Genomic DNA, 12,768 nt, shown 5'->3' with positions numbered 1-12,768 from the left:
ACGTTCACACACTGGTTCACGTTAGATCAATGAAGATAAGAAATGTCCAGCCTGGGCAGTATCAGATAGGTCACCTTTTGGGAATACCACGCGTTGTATGTAGGAGAACGTAGACACCTCCCTGCAAAAAAACAAAAACAACAACAAAAAAAAATCACACAAACAAAACAAAAAAACAAAACAAAAAGGTAACTATGTCATCCTCTTAACCGGAATGTACATGCGACTGGGGACCGCTTGATAAAATGATGATTCTTCAATAAAAATAATTATACTTAGTTGTAGTTTTCAAAAAGTTCAGGCATGGAGATGCAATTCGAATGAATGCTAAATCGCAGATGGTTCTAATTGTTTACCTTCTTTCTTTTTCCGGTTCGTTTTCGATACGCTCTGTTCATCACTTTCTAAATCTACCAGATTTTAACACGAAAGTGTTATATTAAATAATTTCCAACTAATGGGAAATATTTTCAACCTCCCCAAAAAGTAACACGTACACACGAAAGTATGTCTCGCCAGTGCGAGATTAGAAACTCCAATAAAGCGAGTAGATAAATATCCCAATTTATTCAAACTTCACCGGCCGACCAAACGGAAAAAAAGGAACCAAGAAGGCTTACGCAACACCCGACTCCCACCTTTGGCCGGATGGCAAGACGAAAGAACTCAATGATTCGTGTATCCAGCCTTAATCACAAGGAGTTACTAATATTGTGTGGTTTATGGCTATACACAAAGACTCTCCAGGATGGCTTCTTCCAAAGCCAGGAACAACGCTAACAAAGTTGTGCAGCTTACAGTTCTTTTTCTAAATAGACACTGAACAATTTACGATGATTTGCGTGTGTGTGTGTGTGTATATATATATATATATATATATATATATATATATATATATATATATATATATATATATATAAACCCTGATAAAAAGTTTAAAACCTTAATCATGTACTTGCAATAAGTACTCTGATAATCTGTACAAATCTACATGATCGCCATTTTTTTTTAAATCGACTTGAATAGCCTATCGACGATGCAAACTGATAGTTAAAGTCATTTATTTTCCATAATTATCATTCTGGACACGATCTGAAAGGGACTGCTCTATTGAGGGAAGGGGAGGAGAAGGGTGTCCGAAATTAGCTTGGCTAACGAATTAGTATTCTGTAGCGCTTGAATAATATTTGAAAGATACTTAATCTCATGAAAAGAAAATTGCTGAGGTTCCGCAATAAGGAAATCAATAGACGCAAGAAAAAAAAAAAAAGAAAGAAAAAAAAAGAATTCTTCTACATAAATAAATGTAAAATGCTACGCCCATTTTTCGCATTAACAGTGACGTCAAAACGTCTTATTTCGAGTTAATTCAACTTTATTCAACAGTCGTACGCTATTTCATATACTGATTATGTATACGCGATATCAGACATAATATTAACTGTTTTGAATATTCGTTTTGAGAGAATATATTTTATTACTTAACTGCTATGCTAATTAGAAGTAATTTTAGAGCCTGTAAATCGTCAATTGGTGACCAGAACATACATGCGTACATACATACACTCACACATAATAAGCTAGTGCGAAATTAGAAACAATTCCTATACCACAAGTAAATTTATATACCATTCATAGTATTTGTATGATGCGTCTTACACGTGTTTCGTTGAATGGTATAGATCGATCAAACAACTCATCATTAAAAAAAAAAGCGTTGATAATTCAGTCAATAAACCATAGATAATTTTATTTCTAAAATGTTGATACAAATGAATCTAGATTAATAATATTAGATTTGCAAATAGTATATCACAATTAAAGAAGAAATACGAAACTAAAAATTAGCCAGCAAAGTTACGATGTGCCGTACACACCTATTGTATACTAACATTCATCATCGTGAAAATTATCCCTAAATAAAATAAAAAAAAACAAACAAGGTATCCATTTTTATCTTTTATAAAAATCTAATACCCTGAAAAAAATTTAATCGAATATTCTATTATTTAACTGACTATTACTAAAATATAATAAAACTTTATGTTAAGTAAAAGCTTGTGATGCTTGTTATAATTCTAATATTATTTAAATATACGTCAAACAAGAGACATTCAAACGACACACACACACACACACACACACACACATATATATGAGTGATACCATTACGATGCTTTGTTAGAGTCACACACTGCCAATATCTGCAAGAAAGAGATGAACTTTTCAGCTTATAAATGCATAATTTCAGTGAAAATATAAATGCAATTTTCAATTCCTATGATCCATTGGAGCGGAATAAAAAATAGGAGGCATTACTTTTAAAACAACTCTTGTAGTAAGAAAACAGGTAGTTAGAGTAATAATGTTAACAATGATAATAATTGTAGTTATAAAAAGTGGTAGTTATAATAATGATGGTGATAAGTAGGTAACTAATTATAATATTAACACACTTCTATTAATACTTATAATCCTGCACGTATGGAAGCGGTACCCTCCTCTATATTTTTTAAATTTTCGTCTTGTTTTCATTTTTTCAACAAATTATTAGTGAATGGACACAAGTCTACCAAATTATATATATATATAAAAATTTTTTGTAAGTCAATATTTAAATATTTGTTGGTGTGGTCAGTTTCTAATGAAACGTTCTCGAAAATCAATTGCCCATTTTAGAATCACTCGACGTTTTTAGGACAAATTTGGGGAATTTAGCCTTTTTTGAATTTCTCATTTTAAAAATTTCCGAAAAAAAAAAAAGATAAACTGCTTAAAAAGGGTTAAATTCGAGAAATTTGGCCTAAAAATGTCAAGTGGTCCCAAAATGAGTGATCGATTTACGAGAACTTTGCATTAGAAACTGAGCACCCCTACAAATACTTAAATATTGACTTAAATTTTTTTTTATAGTCTGGTAGACTAATGTTTATTCAATAATAATCCACAGAAAAAAGACGAAAATAAAAAATACAGAGGGGTATGGCTTCCATACGTACGCCATAATAATAAAGAAATGTTAGAGTGTTACTAAACTAGTCGCTGTAATAACATGATTGAAATAGTTATGGTGATAGTATAATAAAAGAAAGTAAAATGGTGAAAATAATAAACTTAGTCTTTCAATAAATCATACTAATAAAAATTATGATATGTGGATGATATGAGTAGACTATACTAGTGAACATTTACTTTTACGTACGTTTATAAATAAGTTATTAAGTGAAAAAAGAGGGTTTACGCCAAAGATCATAAATATTATACAATGAGAGCGGGCAGGATTATTCGAAGGGTGACCCAGGTAGAGATTATGAGTTAATCAGTTTTAGTTATGATCTGTAATAACCTCTATAGAAGTAATATATATTTGGGATGTTAAATATAAGTTGCTAAGAAGGTGTAACCTACTGTGCAACAATAATTGAAATTTCCTATCTTTTATTTAGAAGCTTACCTCTATCGCTAAATCTAAGTGTCTCAATTTTTTCATTAAAGCATAGGTAACAGGATTTATTTAGGAATCTACAAAGATTAATTTTCTAATTACATTTCATTTAATTCTTGGTGTTTGATTATTTTTGTCATATCAAAGTTGTTCAAATATCATTTATGTTTAGTGTATCTTTCATTTAAAGAACTTTAGCAATTTCTATACACTAGTTGGTATTAGTGTATTTCTTTGTATTTCTATTTCTATTTTTAGTATTTCTTTGGTTGTAAGTGTAAACATTGTAAGCTATGGTGCTTGATAAACATTTGTGCTGTGGAGTATTTTTTATTTTTTATTGATGTACGCTTTTGTTGTCTTTAGTTTATTAAAGTTAGGATCAGTATTGCCACTTAATATTTTATTATTGTGTTTTTTTTTAATTATTTTTCTACGTTGTCACTACAACTAAAGCTTAATTTAAAAGTTTTTATTGAAAATTTTATGGAGGAAATTGGTAAGAGGAAAATAACCACAAACCTTTAATGCTTTAATGCTTTGTTATGCACTGAGGATTTCTTTATTAGAGCAGTTGTTGCTAATTCCTTTTTCAGGAATATGTTTAATTATAGTTTTAGCCTAATTTGAGAGTGGGTATATGTAGATTGAATTAGCATTGTCTTTAGCATAAGGCTGGTACGTTTTTTAAGTTAAAGGTTACGTATAAGAAGTTAATTTGTTTTCTGTTAGATGTAATTTTTACTTTGAGTACTAATCTATATATTTACTTAATAATATTATTAATTTATTTAAGAATATATGTTTTAGGAATCTTTACCTAATTTGGTTTTTAGTTAAGTAGAATAATTTTCCTGTTTCTTAATTTCAGATGCGTCATTAGATGATGTTAGTTCTACCAAAACAAATATATAGGAATCGCTGAAAATTCGTTTAAAGAGTCATAACCAACCATAAATGCTCTTTGAATAATTCAAATTTTATTCAAATAAAACTACACTTTCCATACGGTTTCTAATTTAGGTTCATTTGGGATATTTTTTTGCTACAAAATGGTTACTATCTTGGTATAATCTTAAATTTTTACATCTATATCTTTGGTGAGATTGTGTAAAGATATAAAGTCCAACCAAGTTAGTAACTTCAACTGAATCAGAGACCCACTGAAACATCAAATGAACCAGTCTGATTACTCTTGGATCATAGTTTCTGTCTACAAGTAAATATGGTGGTTCTATATTTGATAATAATGTTAATTTTGTCGACAGAGTTATCAAAAGGAAGTTCTTACATATAGATGAGTAATAATTTTTGATATCGAATTGGATGAAGTAGCAATTGTTTTGTTTTTGATATTGGAGAACTATTTGATAATTTCGATTTTGTTTACCGATTGGTTTACATCTTTTATTTGTCCATTTATTCTCTTTAGTATCTTTTTACTGATTGTACCTATTTCTTGTATAGTATATATCTCGGAAGTTGTTTCCAGTTATCCTGTACATACACAACACTTGCCACTGGCATTTAACAATGTCGACTCAGGAGAGGCGTAGTTGGAGATTGCGCACCTCATGCCACACAAAAATTTCACGCGCAGGTACCACTTCGTGGGCATCTATAGCCCTTTTTTCATATATACATGCTTGCAAAAGTGAGCACACCCCTCACATTTCTTCAAATATATATCTCTTCATGGGACAACACTAAAAAAATGATTTTTTGACACAATGAAAAGTAGTCTGTCTGCAGCATATATTACATTTCCCCTCAAAATAACTCAAAATATAACTACTAAAAGCTAAATCCCTGGCAACAAAAGTGAGTGTACCCCTTACGAAAAGTTGTAAAAGTTAACATACAACATGTCAACTCTCAGTATTTTGTGTGGCCACCATCATTATCAAAAACTTTAGTCTCCTGGAGTTTACCAAAGTTTCACATGTAGCCACTGGGATGCTCTTCCACTCTTCAATTACGACGTCGCCGAGCTAGCGGATATTTGAAGCTTGGCGCACCTCCCCCTTCTGCTTGAGGATGCCCCAAAGATGTTCTATTGAGTTCAAGTCTGGAAACATGCTTGGCCAGTCCATCATCTTTACCCTCAGCTTCAGTAAAGCAGTGGTTGTCTTGGATGTGTGTTTTGAATCATTATTCTGCTGCAGTATTTGACAATACCTCAATGAAATGTAACTCTCCAATACCTGCAGCACTCATGCAGCCCCAGACCATGACATTCCCACTACCATGCTTGACTGTAGGCATGACACACTTATCTTTGTACTCCTCCCCTGGTCTCCGCCACACATGCTTAAGGCTATCAGAACCAAACAAATTAAATTTCGTCTCATCAGACCATAAGACATGGTTCCAGTAATGTATGAGATTTGTTGACATGACTTCAGCAAACTGTTTTCGGGCTTTCTTGTGTATTGCCTTTAGAAGAGGCTTCCACCTGGGATGATGGCCATACACACCGATTTGATTTATACTTATTTTTGTGATACACTTTATATATATATATATATATATATATATATATATATATATATATATATATATATATATATATATATATATATATATTAACCTATGATATATAAGCGAACAACCGGTTTAGGAAATCAAAAAGAAATGGCTTAACTCAGAAAAAAAAAAAAAAACGTTACATGGTAGGAGATGCAAAAAACATGTGACAAATAAAGTCTGACTTTTTTACAGATCATACTGAGGTTAATATGAAAGCCGGCGTCCATATTGGAATCCGAGTTCGCATGACATAATGATTCATCAGCGACAGCTTTCAACAATGTCCTTTCCGAGACTATGGGGATTTCCAGTTGAATTTTGCTTGTAGATTAGATTCGCATCTTGTCTTCTCGTTCGCTGCAGCGCATTGTAATATCAATATCTCAGATCGATTTTTCTTTTCAGCGGAAGTCATACAACAATTTCAATTCGGATTACTGTTTTCATCCTGAGTATTATTCGTATAATGTTTTGACCGAGATAATCTCCGATCTTCTTCAGGTGTATCTTGTCGAACTCGGGAATCTGCACGAAATTTCAAACGGAATTCTTTATTTAATCCACGAGAGTAGCATGCTCTTGTTCCGTTAGCTATGATCTGATACGAGTTTTAAATAATTGGCAATTGTATTCCTAGTATTGTCTGCCCTGAGGATTGAACTTGCGATCTCCAGATGAGTGTCTGTTACAACTAAATTTTCCCTAGTACTTTTATCCAGACAATTCTCGTATGCGACTTTTTAATACATGATCAGATCTAGCTTCTTTAGTGGCCCGGATTAGACTTAATTTTTTTTTTAATATATGTTCTTTTTAATTATATCAAATCAATTATTAATTTATATCTTAATAAGTTAATATATTTAAGCTTATCAAATAGTTGTTATTTTAGCTTTTATTTTGTTTATATACATATATATATACATACATACATATATATATATATATATATATATGCATACACACATATAGATATATACACATATGCATACATATATATACATACATACATACATACATACATACATACACATACATACACACACAAGCATATGTACACATATATATTGTGTTTTAAATTTTATTTATTTATATAAGTATTAATGTATTTTTTAAATTATTTTTTATTTGTTTATTTTTTATTATTATTTATAATGATCATAATATGCTTATTTCTTTTCTTTTATTAAATTAATTAATTAATTAATTTTTTATTTATTTACTGTGGGTATATGGTTAGAAAAAAAAAATCGTACCGGGCGTATCTGCATCACTCTTTGGGAAAGAAGAAGGAAAGAATGGCTAGCTCATTTATATACACGAAGGGCATCTTGGGAAGACAGGGCATGATGGGAGAAGCTATTTTCCCCTGTCTCTTCCTTTTTTTTTCTAGATAGGAGGATATAAAAGCTGGGAAAAATTCCCTGGACGAGGCATAAAGAAAAGAGTCGTGAACTTCTTCTCTTGAAAAGAATTTCGTATTGCTGACGTTCAGATTGTGCAGTGTGACATTGGTGGCGAGAGGCCAGGTGTGGTCGATTGGAAAAGAAAAGGGTAGAAGCGTTCTGTTGTCAAGCGAGTGACTCACTCCTTCCCGAACCCCAGAAGAAGCTATTTCGGCGTGTCAAGCAGGTTAACATGACTGACTGGAGACTGAGCACTCAGATGTTGAGACCCTTCACTGGGGAGGGTGACCTAATTAAATGGCTCGAAAAATTAAAGATGGTGGCAAGGTTACAAAAATCAAAGACGTGGTCACATTGCTACCGCTATACTTAGAAGGGGAAGCCCTCACTATTTACCAGCAGATGCGCGATGAAGATAAGGGAAACCTTGCCTCAGTGGAGCAAAGAGTGAAATTGGCTTTCGCTGAGAGTCCATTTGAAGCACTCGGCAAGCTTGCAAGTTTGAGGTAGACTGGCGAGTCTGTTGCCGTCTTTGCTGCGGAGATCAGGAGACTGGTAGGATTGGCTGGTTACGTGAGGAGGAGCCTGGAGATGACGGTAAAGCTATACCTAGTGAACGGCTTCCCAGAAGAAATCTCCGCGAACATGCAGAGAATCACTGAGATCAATACGATGGAAGTGGATAATCTCTTTGTCCACGCCAGAGTCCTAGTCAAGAATGTCAAGGGCCCAATCGTGGCTGCAGCTGTGAGTGCACTTGAATGATGAGAGACAGGCAACGAGATGACAGAAGGGGAGACCTGCCATCAAGTGCTTCCGGTGCCAGGGTCCTCACCTGCTCAAGGACTGCAAAGAGCCGATGTGCTACCGATGTGGACGAGTGGGGCACATTAGCCGCTATTGCGTTGTTTCACGGGACCAGGGAAACGAATGAAGTGGAACCATTGCGCCAGTAATTCCCAATTCTATGGGGAAATGGCGCACAACGAAACGTTGCCTCAGTTACCGGTAGTAGTCAATGGGAAGAGAGCCATGGCCCTTGACATAGGCTGCACCACGACGTTGGTAGCGAAGAATGTCGCTAGATCATGGAGCGGAGCCAGGAGTATTAAGATCGTGATGGCAGGGGGTGAAATGCTTAGGAGACACAACAGCGGAAGTACTGGTGCAAGGTGTGCCTATTAGACTACGAGCCCTGGTGTTGGATCGTCTGGTTGGTGATGTTGATGTGGTTTTAGGTATAAGTGCGATCAACCAACTGAGGGGGGGGGGGGCTATGTTAAGAGGAGGCCAAGTGACTTTCGGATACCTCGGGCAGTAGGAATGGCAGGCGTGGAAGGTGATACAAACATCAGAACGCAAAAACCGGAGGCTTGCTGCATCGAGGACGAGGATTTCCTGGCGAGGTTCGATGGTGAGAGGTGGACGGTGGAATGGAAATTGATCTCCGGGCCCCCGGAACTACGAAACAAAGTCAGCTGCTACGAGAAAACACTGCGAGGAGAAATAAGAAAAGGATTCGAGGAAGAAGTGGAAGAGTGGATAGAGGAGGGAATTCTGAAACCGTGGACAGGGGAAGAAAAAGGAGTGCTACCATTACTGGCGGTTGTTCAACCCACAAAGACAAAGTTAGACCGGTACTGGATTTCAGAGAATTAAACAGATACGTAGCCTGCCACACTGGAAAGGAGATTGACGTATGCGAAGAGGTTATGAGGAAATGGAGGAGGATGGAGCGGGCCACTAAGATTGTCGACCTGAAATCGGCTTATCTCCAGATCCATGTAGATGAAAAACTCTGGCAACATCAATTGGTCTGGTACAAGGGGAAGATGTATTGCCTGACGAGGTTAGGCTTTGGGCTGAGCTCAGCCCCCAAAATTATGACTGCCGTGCTAAAGACGGTGCTGAGTAAAGACTGTACAGTGGACAAGGCCACTAGTTCGTACATTGACGACATTCTCGTGGAGGAAGCAGAGGTGACAGCGGAGAAAGTGAGAGGTCATGTCGCGAGGTATGGGTTTACTGCAAAACCGGCAGAGTCCCTGGATGGAGGAGCTGAAACTATGCCGAGATGGCAAAGGAAGCCTTTTCTTTAGAGAAGGGAATGCAATACCCGAAATCGGAACTGACCTGACAAAACGAGAACTCTTCTCGGTCTGCGGGACACTGGTGGAACATTATCCAATCGCCGGCTGGCTCAGGATAGCGTGCAGCTTTATTAAACGACAAACGGGCACTGATGGCTGGGAGGGCCGTGTGACGAAGGAGGTCACGAACATGTTACAAGAAATCATCGCGAGAGTGACAAAAGAAGACCCAGTGAAGGGGGAATGATACGTCAGCGGGGGAGACGCGGGGATGATTTGGTGCGATGCCAGCAGCCTAGCATTGGTAGTCGTATTAGAGATGGGAGGTGTAACTGTGGAAGATGCGGCGTGGCGAAAAAAGAAAAACGACTATTCCCATATCAACATAGCCGAATTGGAGGCCGCTATGAAAGGCATCAATCTGGCCCTGAAGTGGGGATTGAAAACAATTGAAATCAAATCCGATTCGGCAACGGTAGTATTATGGGTTAGGTCGGCAGTGACTGGTGATAAGAGAGTTAGGATCAGAGGTGCTGCAGAAATGCTGATCAAGCGCAAGCTCGGAGCACTCGCGGATTTGATAGCGGAATTCCAGTTGAGTGTATCTGTAGTGCTGACCCCATCAGAAAAGAACAAGGCGGATTCAATGACACGGGTAAAGAAGGCCTGGCTGCAAGAGGGAAAGGAGGTTTCCTCTGTATGTTGTGCAGGGGAGGAAGTTACAAAGTTACATGAAATGCACCACTTTGGTCGAGAACGGACGTTATTCATGGCAATAGAGGAAACCACCGAAAAGGAGGTCAGGAAGGTAGTGGAGCACTGTCAGGAGTGCCAATCGATAGACCCCGGACCGTCTAGACACGAAGCAGGAGAGTTACACATTGCGAGGGACTGGAAGCGATTGGCCATTGATATGACCCATTATCGCCATAAACTGTATCTGTCGATGGTCGACTGTGGACCGGGGAAGTTTGCTATATGGAGAGAGATCAGGGTAGAAGCTGCATGGGCGATCGGAGGGGTCATCGAAGAAATATTTTTGGAGAGAGAGAGCCGGTTGAGGAACTGTTAATGGACAATGGCCCTGCTTTCCGATCAGAAGCCTTTAAAGAGGTGTGTGATAAGTGGAGAGTAAGGCAATTTTTTAGGGCAGCATATCACCCGAGTGGCAATGGGATAGTGGAGAGTAATCATCGCACCATCAAGGCTGCTGCGGAAAAAAAGCAACATTTCGGCCATTGAGGCGGTGTTTTGGTACATCTCACCAAAAACCAGACAAAATGAGATAACTGTGCCTCATAGAACCATCTTCGCATATGTGGCGGCATCCATGCAACAAAACGGTAGGGATTGAGGGTGAAGAAGCTACCATTAAAGTGGGCGAGGAGGTGTGGGTGAAGCCCCCAATGCAAAATGTATTACTCGCTGGGGGAGGGGGGTCGTAACGGAAACGCAGTCGAAGAACAACGTGATGGTGAATGGCGTTCCCCGGCATATCCTAGACCTGCGTCGTGTAACCCTGCAGGTGCGCAGTGATGGCAGTGAAGATGAGGAAGTCGAGATCCACCAAGAAGCTAACGATGCGCCCCAATTCGACTTAGCCCCACATTGTGGTTCTTTACAACTGGACGAAAATGTCTGTAGTGAACCTGAAAACGTCAACCCCCAAGAAGTTGTCCCCCAGATGCCTCAACGTGAGAGGAGGAGGCCTGCTTGGATGAAGGATTATGAATTGTCTTACTGATCTCGAAGATAAGGGGGGCGTGTGGGGTATATGGTTAGAAAAAAAACCCGTACCGGGTGTATCTGCATCGCTCTTTGGGAAAGAAGAAGGAAAGGATGGCTAGCTCATTTATATACACGAAGGGCATCTTGGGAAGGCAAGGCATGATGGGAGAAGCTATTTTTTCCCTGTCTCTTCCTTTTTTTTCTAGATAGGAGGATATAAAAGCTGGGAAAAATTCCCTGGACGAGGCATAAAGAAAAGAGCCGTGAACATCTTCTCTTGAACAGTATTTCGTGTTGCTGACGTTCAGATTGTGCAGTGTGACATTGGTGGCGAGAGGCCAGGTGTAGTCGATTGGAAAAGAAGAGGGCAGAAACGTGCTGTTGTCAAGCGAGTGACTCACTCCTTCCCGAACCTCAGAACCGAATCCTGATTGTAACCTTAGATTTATGTTTTAATATATAAAGAGTGCATTCTAATCTAAATAATTTTCTAAGGGTTTTCCAAAGAATTTTTAAAATTCACCTAAAGGCATCTGTAATCTCTGCAGTTTGATAGTCTTTTTAAAAAGCCTATAGTGTTTTTTTAGGAACTTAATATAAGAAAAACGCAATTTCTTCTTAATGCTTTGTATATATTTGAAAGAATGTTCTTTAAATTATATTATGGGGCTCCGTTAGTTGGATATTTTCCAATATATATTAGGGAATAGGTACAGTTAACTATATGAATTGATATATTAAGTGCGAAGGTAGTACTGCCGAAAGAACAATTGTTGAAATTCAATTATTCTTAATTCGTTTTAAATCTTTCATCCTGGAATATATATATACATTACCGGCAAAAGAAAATCCGCACTTATAATCTTTTCAAAAACTGCAAATTTAAGCTAAATTTAATGTAACTGTTTAAACAACCTATACCTCATTTGGTTCGCCTTTTATTTCTCTATAATTCTACCTGTTCATATTTGACTTTTAATTGAAATATATTAGTGTTCACATCAATTTCTAAAAAAATAACTTCAAATTGAGGAGGCAAAAAGAAAGTTCACAGCAACAAAATTGCTTAAAACCAGCTTAAATTATCGCTTCTAAATCAGTTTAAAATATCCACCAACAGGCAACAAAGCATCTCTAATCGTAATTGTTGTTATTCCAGGTTATACAAGGTAACATTTAGTCCATATGCCCGACTTTCTCTTAGTGATCGTCAGGAGCTCATTAATCTCCATCTCTCTGGCTTATCCAATCGAGAAATCGGCGGCAGATTGAAATGTGATGAGAAAACGGTACAAAAAAAATGAGTAAAAGCACCAAAACACCGGCAATGTTCGCGATGCTCCTAAATCTGATCGTACTAACGTTACTTCTAACAGGAAATACAATGCTATCAAGATCCGCAGCCTAAGAAACAGATTGGAAAGGGCTTCCCACATCCAACAACAGTGCAATCTTATTAAAAAGTGCCCTCTTTCTACTGTCAAGAACAGATTAAAGAAATTTAATTCGCGAGGTTATGTTGCAAGACGCAAGCTAATGATTTCTGCAAAGAACAGAAACTTCGTCAGAT

Source organism: Euprymna scolopes, chromosome 24 (genome assembly GCF_053919585.1).
Source record: "Euprymna scolopes isolate OS-2025 chromosome 24, ASM5391958v1, whole genome shotgun sequence".
Classification (NCBI taxonomy): Eukaryota; Metazoa; Mollusca; class Cephalopoda; order Sepiida; family Sepiolidae; genus Euprymna; species Euprymna scolopes.
Note: the sequence above shows the minus strand (reverse complement) of the source record.